This window comes from Sphaerodactylus townsendi, linkage group LG06 (assembly GCF_021028975.2).
Source record: "Sphaerodactylus townsendi isolate TG3544 linkage group LG06, MPM_Stown_v2.3, whole genome shotgun sequence".
Taxonomy (NCBI): Eukaryota; Metazoa; Chordata; class Lepidosauria; order Squamata; family Sphaerodactylidae; genus Sphaerodactylus; species Sphaerodactylus townsendi.
The window spans coordinates 99,500,384-99,514,467 of NC_059430.1; the positions used below are offsets into that span (position 1 = coordinate 99,500,384).

At 46.9% G+C, this 14,084-nt stretch overlaps 1 protein-coding gene across 2 annotated transcripts in view; it reads right to left on the reverse strand.

Moving 5' to 3' along the window:
• The window catches only part of RIMS3 (regulating synaptic membrane exocytosis 3), a 73,897-nt gene that overhangs the window by 41,535 nt on the left and 18,278 nt on the right, over positions 1 to 14,084 (reverse strand). The window contains exon 1 of one of the 2 annotated variants that reach the window (XM_048499399.1): positions 9,154 to 9,280. The exons of the other annotated variant lie outside the window; for it this stretch is intronic. The gene's annotated coding sequence lies outside the window, so the exon portion shown is untranslated. Of the gene's footprint in view, positions 1 to 9,153; positions 9,281 to 14,084 lie in introns of those variants that run through there. 2 annotated transcript variants of the gene reach the window in all.

Here is a 14,084-nt window from a genome sequence, read left to right on the forward strand (position 1 = left end):
GGCTTGTCTGCCATCTGTTGTTAATTTGTTTGTTTGTTTTTAATATATGACTATTGTTTGGTATATTTTACAACTACTGCTGAGCCCCTGGGCTGGCGTAAGACAGGACATGAATTGTTTAATTAAAAAAAGAGTTTTCTGAGAAAACTCAAACTAGAACCATTTGATGGGAGCTCTGTTAGCATTCTTCTTGAAGTAATCTCCGTGCCCATTGCTTTGGGGATAAGGCAGGTGGCAACCAGACAGGGCTTTGTCTGTGGTGGCACCTCACCTTTAGAATGACCTCCTACTTGATGAGGAATATCCTTCCTCCTTCACCCTTCCCTGTGAGGAAGGATAGTGAGACAGTCTCCTGTGACTTCAGCCAGAGGGAAGGGGTCCCTGCCAATTCCTGCTCTGCCTATAGCAGATCACAGACATTCTTCTGCCTTGACCTCTCCATCCTCAGTTTTTAATATATTGTTCTCTGGCCATCTGGTTTTCTGACTCACAAGCAGGTCCTGGCTGTGTCTTGATTCCTCCCTCCTAGAAGAAGAAGAGTTTGGATTTATATCCCCCCTTTCTCTCCTGTAGGAGACTCAAAGGGGCTTACAATCTCCTTGCCCTTCCCCCCTCACAACAAACAACCCTGTGAGGTAGGTGGGGCTGAGAGAGCTCTGAGAAGCTGTGACTAGCCCAAGGTCACCCAGCTAGCGTGTGTGGGAGTGTACAGGCTATTCTGAATTCCCCAGATAAGCCTCCACAGCTCAGGCGGCAGAGCAGGGAATCAAACCCGGTTCCTCCAGATAAGATACACGAGCTCTTAACCTCCTACGTCACTGCTGCTCCTGTCCCCAGCCTCTGAGGTGGTTTGCAGCTTCCTCCATGGCTCCCTGTTTCTTCTTGTTTCTTCTTTCCATGATGGACTCCTTCTGCCCTCCCCAACACTTCTGTCTGGTTTCCCACCCTGGGACTTGGGTCACTTGCTGCCAGCATGTAACTTGGGGCCTCCTAGGAAGGCGTGACCTGCCCACCAGATCACTCGCTTGCTCTTCCTTTTGCCTCTTGATGAATAATTAAACCCTCCCTTCTGATGGATGCCTCCATCATCCCAAGGAAGCTAAATAATTAATTCTGTGCCGTAAGAACAGTGGGAAGTGGTGGCGCCTAAGAAATGAAAAAAACATTTGTCTTGGTAGGAAAAACGGCTGTAGGTCTAAGACAGCAAAAATTAAAGATGAGCAAACCTCTGGGGGGTCATGGGGTGCAGGGGACATTTCTTGAGATGTCTGCTGCACCCCAGAACAATCTGCAGTGCCTGGATGCATTGCAAGGGGTTGGGTAAAATGCGGGGGACTGGAGGCTGTGCATTGCAGATTTGGTGAGCTGACTGGAACAAAAATCACTGACCTTTCTTTTTCTTCCTAAACAATTTTGTGCATCGTCTTCCTAGCAGCTAACATGACGTTGGTCTCCTAATATGTTCATTGAGATTTAACTCTGTTTCATCCGAAAAGGCAGACACAAGATGTTGGCTGAGGAGCTGGGTTGGGCAAACCAGATAGACCCATAAGAGGTTAAGATGTGACATGATAGCCATGTTTAGATATTTGAAGGGATGTCATGTTGGTGAGGGAGCAAGCTTGTTTTCTGCTGCTAGGACCAGGAGCAATGGGTTTAAGGTGAAGGAACAGAGATTCCATCTAAACACCAGGAAAAACTTCCTGACAGTGGAATGCACTACCTCGGAGTGTGGTGGAGTCTCCTCCTTTGGAAGTTTTTAAAGAGAGGTCGTATGGCCATCTGTCAGGAGTGCTTTAATTATGTGTCCCTGCATTGCAAGGGGTTGGACTTGATGGCCTTTGGGGTATCTTCCAACTCTATGATTCTATAAAGTGCTGATCAAAATGGGGCAAAACCCCACAGGAAGTTCTCTTGTGCAAGCCCCACTGAAACAATTGGATTTCAATGAAGTTTGTGTCTTTCTAGACCTGTTGGTTGGACCTGCCCTTCTCAATTGTGTTCAGAATGCCCTATCTGAAGCTGCCTCCTCTCCTCAGATCCTATCAGGGCCACCCCTCTGCAACAAAGAATTCATGGGGGAATCAAGTGTCATAAAAGGCATCCTTCCAATTCAGATCCAGGCTGAGGGGGGCTGTTTTAGTGCTCCAGCCGAGGTGTAGAGCATTTAGTCATTCCTTTTCCAGCTGATACCCTACTGAAAATAGCCCCATTAGGATCGTGAACAACAACAATCAGACCCAAAAGCAGTTTGCAGGGAGAGGGAGCTGAAACTGAAACACTGTGGCTCAGCCATGAAGCTGTTCTTAAGGCCGATGGTGGTAAGGATATCTGAGGTTCAGCTCATGGAAGGTACAAGCTGAGGAATGTTTGCTTGCAGAACTTGTTTGCTCAATGGCACCTCTCGTTCCCAAGAGGTCTTTAATATACTCAGTGATCAGTGCTAAAATGGCTTTGCTTCAACTGCACTGTATGTCTTCCATCCCAGCCTTTTCACTCACTCACTCACTCACGCACGCACGCACGCACGCACGCACGCACGCACGCACGCACGCACGAGAGACGCGGGGGATGGTATTTTGTCTTGCTTAGTGCACCATTATATGGACTGTGCTGCAGTTTCCTTGAAGTACTGATCTGTAGACTGCTTGCTGTTCTCATTGCAGGGGTGGAGGCCCTGCAAATGGTGCACCCCTCTGATGGTGATATGTATGCTGCAAAATGTTGCTGCTTTCTGCAGCTGTCGCTTAGTTAAAAACACACACACGAGCAAAGCATCACTTGGAGGCCAGCGACTGTGTCTGTGTACAATCAATAAGCAGAAAGCATCAGAGCATATACAAAGTGTTCCCCTTCCCTGCACAGCATTCTGTGAAGAACTGTATCTTTATGCCCGCTAGCAAAGAGATGGCATTTAGCATTTGACTACTTCTGGGGTCCCAAGCTCTGTTCTGGATGGCTTAGGCTAGCATGATACCATCAGGCCATGGAAGCTAAGCAGGGTCAGTCCCGGTTAGTACTAGGATGGGAGACTGCCAAGGAGGTCCAGGGGTGCAAGGCACAGGCAGGCATTGGCAAACCACCTCTATTTGTCTCTTGTCTTACTCTATAGGGTAGTCATAAGTTGACTGCCATTTGATGGCCCTTTCCACTACCAGGGTGACAGATCCTCTAAGACAGGATCCACGGATGGGCCACTGGTGGCATTAAGACCAGGTGGAGATCCCAAAAGGCCCCTGTTTTTTGGTTAAACCTTTCTGTCGATCATTTCACCTGTAAGGTAATAAGCATTGGGGACTCGCGACTGCTCAGTGATAGCATGTCTGCTTGGCATGCAGAAGGCCACAAGTTCAATCCCCAGCACAGCTGGTTAAAAAGACCAGGTAGAAGGTGATGTAAAAGGCCTCCGTCTGAGGTCCTGGAGAGTCACTGCCAGTCAGAGGGGACAAGCTTGATGAACCGAGGGCCTGATTCAGCAGAAGGCAGCCTCACTTGGTCCAGAGAGTTCACAGGTGTGTTGCATTGCCTGTCTGCTTTGAAGAGATGCATTTGTGCCCCAGCCCAGCTTTCCCTCAGCTGCTGACCTCACAACCCCCAAGCACGTGAAACCTTAAAAGGCATAGGAGATACCCATCTCCTCCCAATTCCCATGGTTTAGCTCCCTGAGCATGTGTGTTTGTCCCCCTCACCAGGAATACTGACCTCAGTTTCTCCTGCAGAACCAGAGCTGTTTTCCCTGCAACCCCCACCCTCAAGCAGAAGCAGCAGCCAGAGGCAGTAAATCAAAGCCGCCCTCTCCAACAAACAACCTTTCCTTCTAGGATTCATCTGCTTGCAGTTGATTGTGTGGGCAGCATTTGTCGGTGGCAGACAAGGCCCTGAATATTTGCAGGGGAAGGGGGAAGCAAACAGACATTTACAGTCAGCTGGTGGCCAGGATCACTCAAAGTGGGGATGCTGCTCCATTAGCAGGCAACGTGTATATCAGTCTGGGGATGTCAGACAGGAAATCCTGCTCCTCTGAGAATGCTTTGCCCACTGTTACAGTGTAGGAATTAGCAGGATGATTCTCCGCATTACAAAAATGGCCAGTGTTGCAGAACTTGAACTCACAGACAGCTGAGGAGCTGGTCAGTTCAGCCAAAAGAAAGTACTTCTTTTCTCAATATGTAACTGCATCATATGCTGGTTGGCCAGTCAGTGAACAGGGATGCCGGTCTGATCTAGCAGGGCTCTTATGTTCTTATGGTCAATAAGGAAATTGCAGGGGCTGCCCATGGAGGCATCAATGGGGGGGGGGGGCAGATCTTACCTGTTGCACAATGCACCCCTAGATAAGTTTATGGAAGCTACAGAGAATTGATCCTACTTCTGCTTGCATAGTCCTGACAGTCGCACTGAGTAGCTTTGACCCAATTTCCATGTCTTGGAAATGGATGCAATACACATGATGGTGGGAACTGGATTTCAGTTGGATAGAAAGGTACACCTCTAGCTGTTGCTATTTCTCTGATGGAATACCAGATTGTCCCCGCCCCCCCAGAAATGGATCTGAACTCCGTTGTATTCAGCTCCACCAACATTTCCAGTTTGTGTAGGAGACACCCAGTTAAGCAGACAGTCAGAAAATGGAGTGTGGAATGGGTCCAACCAGCTTTACAGTTGACGATAAAGGAAGAGTCTCCAGTGACCATCAGATTAGACTGTGGTGGGACCTGCATGTACCAAAGCCATATGACACATAGGCAGCAGTAAAAAGGGGAATTAGGTGAGATAGGATGATCCAACTAGAATCCATCCAACCCACTAAATTCAAAGTCAGTTGACACACTTTTTTCCTAGATCTCTAATCCCATTAAATCGTAGGAGTCTTGTGCAATGTGGCCAGCAACAGGTTGGGAGATTCTTGGAGATCTGGGGGTAAAACCTGTGGAGGGCTGGGTTCAGAGGGGAGAGAGAACTCAGCGGAGTATCCTGCAGTAGAGACCACCTTCCGGAGGGGCCATTTTCTCCAGGGGAACTGATCTCTGTAATCTGGAGTTCAGTTGTAATTCTGGGAGATCTCCAGACCCCACATGGAGATTAACAACGTTAAGTGCAGTGGAGCAGGTATAGGTTTCAGAGGACAGCGTGCCCCTTGACATGATTTTAATTTGGGGCCAAAGGGGAATGTTTGCACCAGGTGAAAATATCAGATTTCTTTCTTTCCTTTTGCTAAAAAAATCAACTTTCTAGCCTTTCAGACTGTAACTTTAGGCTTCAGAACTCATGACATATTTGAAGCCTCTAAGCAGGAGAGCACAACGTCCAAAGGACGGGTGTTCTTTGCAGAGCCCGTTGCATTGCTAAGTTTGCATCATTTATTCAGTTTGCAGAACGCTACTAAATTTGGGTGCAGAATGTAGGTTTCCTTTGTCCTGCAGAGTGACAAGAGCACTAGCATTGTGCTGTTAGCCAACAACCTTCTTTGTAAAGTTGCCGGGTTTTCTTTTGAAACAAGAGCTGTGTGTCAAATTTAAATCATCGCAAATGCCACCCTAGCCCTCAATTAACCCTGTAAATCAGCCATTCTCCAGGAAATTTAGATAAATAGGCCTCTTTTGTCAACTATTCAATAAAAGATTTGGCTGCCTCTCAAGAGCTTTAACCAGCCACTAGTAACAAAATGGGTGAGAGGCTTGCTTTTCTGTTCTCTGAAGGAAGCGAAGCGGGGGAGACTTTCCCCAAGCCGACCATAAATGCCAAAGCAATACTTAGCGCAGTGGTAAAAATTAAAGAGTAATGTTATAGTCAAAATAATGAGGCTTTGACCTTTATATTCCATAAAGAGAAATAACCAGGTTTCTTGTGTATTTACTAGGGAGTTCTCGCCGCTACTTCACATGTTGGGTTGGATTCTGTGGATCCACTGAAGTAGCGGAGGCGTTTTCCTCTGGTAAAAGGAGCCAGCCCCTGACAGAAGATGCTTTCCATGTCAGGAAAAGGATCTTTCCACTTTTGTCAGAGGAACAGATTTGCAGGATCCCATGGATAATGTTTTAGGTATACACCTAAGAGGGTTTATTGCACTGACAAAAAGTAAAGTTGGGAATGTGACCCAAACGTGCTACATGTTATCCACCACTGAAGTGAATACTTGTCAGCACACTTCAGTTTGCCATTTCATGCACAAAAAGTCCTTCAGAAGCAAGCCTCCCAAGGTTTCAGGGCCTTCAAAAGGATGTCCAAGGTAATTTCATAGGACTTCAATGTGTGCTTCTTCCTGTCACAAAGCATTCACTCAACTGCAGCTCACTGAGAATTTTCTCTTCAGAATCCCCAAGTTTGATCACTGAATAATGCCCAGAATTCCTTGTCAAGGGGAAATGTGTGTCACACAGGTAAGAGGCCTGCAGGTGAGCAAGGTCACGCCAAGGGATCTTGGGTGGCCTTCAAGCCTGGCAAAAAAATTGCCAATAGCCATGCCAAGTGGGAAAGCATCAATTTCAACAAAGGTTTGATCACAGCATCCCAACAGGATTCATGTGAGCTGCTCCTCATTGCAGGGCTGGGTGCCCATTAGGTGTACCAAGGGAACTGTCAAGGATGCCACTAGCAGAGGTGTCTTCTAACCTCCACGACTGGCACCTCTCCCACCCCTCACATCAGGATCCGCTGTGGTAAAAGCGGCAACCCAGAACGGTGCCTCCATGTCCAGTTATCCAGCACCTTCCCTCTCTCCAGTGGCAGACCTTCTTTCTCCTTCCCTCCCATCCTCCTTCAGGATGGGGCTCTTTTCCAGAGCCATTTTGCCTGCCACCCCGCCCCTGCTGGGAAGTGCAACACACTGTAAGCCACAGCCCTGGTCGCAGGGAGGGCAGTGTCGGTGGGGGGCAGCAGCTCCCAGTGGCAAAGTCCTTTGTGCTGGGTTCAAAATCCCCTTGGGCTGGTCTGGCCTCATCCTCGCAATCATCCTTCTGAAAGGCTGGATGCTTTTTGTGTGATTTAGCTTCCTCCTGAGTCCATTAAATCCAACTACCCCCTTCACAAAACTTTGCATTGCCCAAAGAAGGTTGAGGTAATTTTCTCACAAGACTTTCCTGCCTTAATGTGGGGTCTAACTATGTTGTTCCTGCCCTCAGCTGGAAGAGCCCTGCTTCGATTTGTAGCTCTGCAACAGACTCACAAATAAAACTGTTTCCCAGTCCCCAACTGGTTGATCATCTAGCCCAGGGATGGATTTCCACTTCTGGGGAAGTTACAGCACCTCCAAAACCTGCTAAATGTTGCAGGTCGGGACCTCCGAGATCTTATCTGAGTAGAGCTGTTGCAAATTCTTTCAGTTGTTGTTTAGAGGTTATGTGCTCTCCATCTGTATGGGCTTCGGGTCTCCCAAGGCTCATAACCTGAGATTCACAGGAGCAGCTATGGAAGCCAGGTTGGTGTTTGTCAGTTTGGGTGGGATATGCTTGAACCCCTTGCCTGTAGCTGACAGACGGGGGGAAGGGACCAGAAGGAACACTGAGTGACAGAAGCTGTCAAACCAACCAGCTTGCCCACTTGATTGTGGCCACCACACTGGACAACTAGTGTGGTATAGTGGTTAAGAGCAGCAGACTCTAATCTGGAAAACCGGATTTGATTCCCTACTGCTCCACATGCAGCCTGCTGGGTGACTTTGGGCTGGCCACGGTTCTCTCAGAATTCTCTCACTTCCACCTACCTCACAAGGTGCCTGTTGTGGGGAGGGAAACATGATTGTAAGCTGCTCAAACCCCAGGGCTGAGTCAACTCTGAGCTGTGGCAAACATGATCTTTGATCTGAAATTAATACTATCCACTATTTCAGCTAGCTACTTTCCATAGTGTGCTTGATTTCCCCTCTTTCTCCCCCTCGGACCAACTGTGTAACTAACTGCAAGGACCATTGCACTACCATTTGGGAAGCCCACCACAGCAGCAAATTGGCTGTGCCTTGGGAAAAAGCAGTACCTGTGATTTAGGGGAGGGATGAAGTGGATCGTTTTCAAAGGCAGACAACAGTGAGAATTGTGCAGGGACCTAAGAGCAAAGCACCCACCCAGGATTCCTTCAGAAACAAGTAATCAGTGGTACAAAAGGGTGCCCGTTCCACCCAGATCTTCATCTGCTACTGCTGCTGAGATGCACCAAACCGTTGTGGGTACAAATGAGATCATGATATCACAACACTAATAAGATTGCTTGCAACGCAGCGCATGAGGAGATGCTGAGGCAAAGAGGAAGAGGGAGAGCTTTGGTCTGTTTGGGTTCTAGAAAGAAGCATTCCTTTTTTTCCCCTCAGCCTTTTAATTTTACTTTTCCACCCACCCACCCACGCCTAAACTGTGTATACCTTTGGGGTTTACTTCTGCTCCTTGGGGAAACCAAAACAGAGGGATTCCTGCTCAAGGCCACTGAAGATTCACAAGCCACACAGCAACATCTGGCCCCCATCTTTCACATTAGCACCCCTAAAACAAGGGCCAGCTTTCCCATCACTTCTACCAAAGGACCAGACAAAAGACAGGGGGAGGGGAGGGTGAAATGAAAGCGAGAGAAAAAGGCGAGATCCTTTCCTAGCTCTCTCAAAGAAGCATTCCCTTTTTGTGCACCTTGATAACTATTCCCAAATGATTAGAGGCTGATTTCTAGAAAAGGAAGGAAGAGGCAAAAGGGAGACTCTCAAAGCAGAGAGATAGTCAGAGCTGTCTGACAGGGTGCTTAAAACAATATTGTACATCTGGGAAAGACAGGAAGTTCACGAACAAATAATTTGACATTCCTGGTTGGTGTTTGCGGCTGTGGCTCATCCTAGGAAAACAAAGCTCAATGAGAATATGGAAGGAAAGATGGATAGTCGGGTTGCATGGTGGTTCTTTGAAATAGCAGTGCATGCAAAGACATACAGATCTGTCACTCTCAGTCTCTTTCCGTCACAGGCTGTGGCAGGAGAACGTGATGCACAGATGCAACGGGGTGGGGTGGGGATTAATTCCTCGTAGCACTTTTAATTTTTCATGCCTGTAACCCAGAATTATCATTGCCAAGGGTGATGATGAAACAGATACCACACCTTTCCCGGCACTCCCCCTCCCATTCATACATTGCAAGGAAACAAATAGCAATTCTAAAGAGAAGGAAAATGCCCCTTACCTAGAGATGATCCTATTGCATCCAAATGTAAAAGAAATCGAGGAAGCCGTATCCCCACACAGTTCACTGTGCCAACCCCCCCAAAACACACCTCCTCTCCAAAAATAGATGCATATAATTTTGCCCCCTCCCCAAAAGATTCAGATCCCAAATCTCATTGCTCAGAATGAGAAGCTGGTTAATCTGTAATGGAAAGGTTTCTGGAGACAGAGACCAAGAGAGAAACAGAGGGTGGGGTGGGGGGGCTGGATTGTAGACTCTCTTTGCTTAAGCATTGCCATGGTTACCTCACTGACCCAATTCTCCTCACAGCCAAAACGGAGGGGCGGGGAGGGGAACAGAGAAAAAGGGAGGAATGAGAAGAAATTCAGAAGTAACTGTAGCCTCTGCCATTATTACCCCCTGCAAAATTGGGGGGGGGGGTGTTGAACAGGGAAAGGGTCTTTTCTCCAATCAAGCCATGTCTTCATGGGCATTAGTGTCACAGAAAGCAACACCAAGCAAGAATGATCTCTTTCTGTCAATATAAGGTTAATGTGCTGAGGGACCACCCTGTGGAGCTCATGTTTCCAGCTGCCAGGGTGCTGCTGACCTGGGGCCAACACCAGGCCTGATCCTGTCATTAGTGTAGACAGGTATGAGGCTGGTAGGGACATGGGAAAGTTCTAGAGGGTCCAAGTGAATTGGGTCTGCATCCCTCAGACTTGGATCTGAGCCTAACGTCTATGAACTGAAGGATATGAACTGGGCACTGCATGAAAATGTCATGTCCCTTTAGTATATCTCCAGTGTAATTTGTTAGAGGTGAGCAAAGTTTCTCAAATGAACTTTGGAATTGGCAGGTGCACACCTTGCCACACATTTGAGTTTGTGTGTCCCTTACCCACAGATCACCGACGTGGAGAAACACACCGGCACATTGATTAAAACACTACACACACACACACACACATAAAGAGATCTTGGTGCAACAGAGGAGTCACATCCGGATTCCTTTTTGCACTGCGGTCGTGCCTGTCGAAAGTGTCAAAATCACAGTACAAAAAAGGATACCAAACTGCATTGCGATTCCTTCTGTGCACTGTTTTAATCAATGTGAGGATGCCCTGCTGTGCACTGTGAACCCAAACAAGGTAACTGAAAACTGTGTTGAACGATAAATGCTCAGCAGTGTGAATCACAGCCATGACTCAGTGGAAGAGCATCAACTTTCTCTGCGCCTCCACTCTGCCATGGAAGATTGTTGGGTGACCTGGGGCCAGCCGTATGCTTTCAGCCTAGCTTCCCTTACAGGGTTGTTGTGAGGATAAAATGGATGGGAGGAGAATGATGTAAGCTGCCTACTGGGAAGAAATGCAGACTATAAATGATGCAAAGAAGTAAATAACTAAAATATCTGAAAACCTGGCAAATCCGCCTTCAAAGTGTTTTACTGACAATTTAAAAAGGGCAATTGTGTATATGGGGAGTAGTGGGCTAATGATCCCATCCTGCCAGCCTTGAGCTGCCAGTTGATACTTTTTTTTTGCATTGTTTCTCCCTTTTGTCATCTTAGTCATAAGAACATAAGAAAAGCCTTGTTGGATCAGACCAGTGATCCACCTGGTCCAGCATGCTGTCTCTGATACAGAGGCCAACTGGTTCCTCTGGAAGGCCAGCAACAGGACACAGAGGCCACAGACTTCCCCTGATGTTGCTTCCTAGTGCTGGGTTTCAGAGGTTCACTGCCTCTGCATATGGAGGTTCCCTTTCGTCACCATGATAACCTTTAATTCCTTAATTCCTTAATTTTATGTTAGTTCTTGCAACCACAGATCTGAGCATCAGAATCGAAGAACAGATTGGATTTATATCCCCCCTTTCTCTCCTGTAAAGAGACTCAATCTCCTTTCCCTTCCCCCACCCACAACAAATACCCTGTGAGTGGGTGGGGCTGAGAGAGCTCCTTAGAACTGTGACTAGCCCAAGGTCACCCAGCTGGCATATGTTGGAGTTAATCTGGTTCACCAGATAAACCTCCACAGGAAATCAAACTCAGTTCTCCAGATTAGAGTGCACCTGCTCTTAACCATTACACAATTGGTAATATAGACAATCATAAATTTAACATTGACCTCATTGTTATACACAAATATATCCATCTCAATTACAAAAAAAAATTGGCCTAACAGGTGGCTAAACATCCTTATCCCAACTTGATCTATCCATTAAATTATTACATATAGAAATTTTTTTGTAACAGCCAGTGTAGTTTGATAATCTCTTCCTTCCAGAAGAAACTGCAGTTTTCTCTGGGCTGAAAAACCAGCCAGATCGTCTAAAAAAGGAGAAAGGAACAAAATTCCGTATTTATTAAATTTTGGGCAGTCCAGTAAACCGTGAAGCAAAGTGCCAATACTCTCCGAGTAACAATTGACAGACTCTATCAGAGAAAGAGATCTTTTGGTATTGTCCGTGCAGTTCTGCTGTCAGAATAGCATTTAAACAAGCTAGCATAAAAGCTCGATGATTTTTGGGAACTGTCAATAAATCTAGATACTCTGGACATTGGTTAGGCCCGCAGGGGTCTGCAACCTGCGGCTCTCCAGATGTTCATGGACTACAATTCCCATCAGCCCCAATTGGCCATGCTGGCAGGAGCTGATGGGAATTATAGTCCATGAACATCTAGAGAGCCATAGGTTGCAAACCCCTGGGTTAGGGTATGGCAGCCCCAATTATGAAGGTAAGCAAACTCTACAGAGCTCTTGTTGTAGTACTGAGCTCTTCTAGGACAGACAAATGCCTTAGAATGAGACATCCCAGAAGCAATACAACAAGACTTTCTATACAGGAGATATCTTTTCAGTGGCTACTAGCCACTGTGACTAGCAATTTGGATTTCTGACTTGTAATCAGCTAGAGATTCTCTCTGCCAGATTTTATCAAAGAATCACAGGAGTCCCAAGTTGTGTGACGGGAACGGTACTGAGAACTGAGTTTGGTGAAAGATCTCTGGAGGCAAGGGGGGATGCACACCTGTTTATAACTTTTGGTTAAAAGGAACTTTGGCACCACTAGGAGGGCTGTCTTTACTGAGAATTGATACCTATCAATCATCATGGCAGAGACTGATAACTTCTGGATTGAGGTGGATGAGAATTTCCCCCAATGATATTGACAGCCCATAAGTCCTTTATTAGAAGAACGATTCTATTTGACTGCTCTGTTTTACATAGTGCCCCCCTCCCATTTCTTCTTACCAGGGGCAATAAATAAACAAACAAACAAACAAATAAAGGAATAAAGGAATGCAGGTTGCCAGTGAGGCTAGGGCTGTTCTAAGCAGCAGGTTGAAGAGAGGCAAAACTATGTGGAGGGGAAAGGGTTAACCCCATCATCTCCTTGCATTGCAGCCTCTCTGCCATTTAAATCAGAGCCACCCCCAACCACTATTTACCAATACTTCTCAGGACATCCACAAAACTAGATCATATGTGTAAACGAGATCGCAGTTGACTGCAGACAAAAGCATGTCCATGCTGTTTCTTTCCTGTGAGCTCCGGAGCATGATTCGAATTCAGTATAACCTTACAGACCAACAAGGTTTGGTTGGTCTTTAAGACGCTACTGAATGCAAATCTTTCTCTTCTCCTGCAGCCCAGCAAGACTGCCCACCTTCAATGGTCTGCTGTGTCTCACGTGTCCTCTTGCGCTAGCTCTTACATTTGCAAAAGGCCCTTTGATCTTGCACGAACAGAAATGCTAGCGCAAGAAAATGCACATGCCATGGCAGACTCTAGTTAGAGTATGGAACTGAGTCACAGGATTTAAGCCTTTGAGGTTGTGGGCATGAAATTACAAATATGCTTTTGCGAATAGGCCCTTTTCTCACCCTCTTTTTTGGGGAATGAAAGGAACTCTACAGCCCAGAGAACAAGAGAGCCCATCACCACCACCCATAAACTCCTTGTCTCCCCCTCCCCAAAGCAGAACAATTCCCAGTGCAATGACGCCAGAAAGAGCAGCGGAGTGAGGTGGGGAATGATCTTGGCAGTGCAAAAGCAATTACCATGTTGGAAAAGCAGCTAACAGCTCCGGCAGTGGCTGCTTTAATCCAAAGATCAGGAAGGGGTGAGACCGCTATGTGATGCCTGATTAAGTTGCCTAATCCAATTCCCAACAGAAGGAGAGGCAGAGCAGAGAGCAGTCTTTGCAGAGCGTGTGCCAAGAAACCGGCATGGGGCCCAATCCGCCACCCATGGCATGGCTCAGCAGAAGCCTCCCTCCTGCCCACACCAGCTGAGCAGATCTGAATTAGGGTTGAGGAGAAGACATTTGCCTCCTGTCCTGACAGCCTCTCGGGTCAAATATTATTTCTTTTCAACCATGTTTATGCCTCATGGCCCCCATGGGCTCTTTGCAGGCATCTTGGGGATCAAGCTAGGAGCCCTGCAGGGCAAGCAGTGCTTTGAGCTCCCTGTGCCCCAGGGCTGGCTGTCAGTGGAGGTAACTCTAAGCAGTTCCAGATGTGACTATGACATAACAAGCCAGAGTCCTCCTGATCTGGGGAAGCGGGTGCTGACCAGACAGGGCAATGCTAGAAGCACTGAGTGAGACCAGTCATGTGATGTGCTTTTCAGTGTTTGGGGTAGGCCTGGGTGCTACTGCAGGGTTTCCCAAAAATAATTTCTCTCAGGCCCTGAAGGGTTCTTGGCAGTCCTGTGATGGGCCAAAAATAGGCTGGAATGGCATACCAGTAAGGAAGTGGCCAATTCAATTCCATTTCAAAAAAGCATGAAATAGATTAACTTTAACAGGAGTAAACCAAACACACGCAAAACAAATCAATAAGTTTTAATTAAGTTCACTCTTATGTTCTCAGTCTGCAAGGCAAAAAATTGCTCCAGCCCATTGGTTTTCAGTTTTTACCTCTGTCCAGCCCTTTTCAA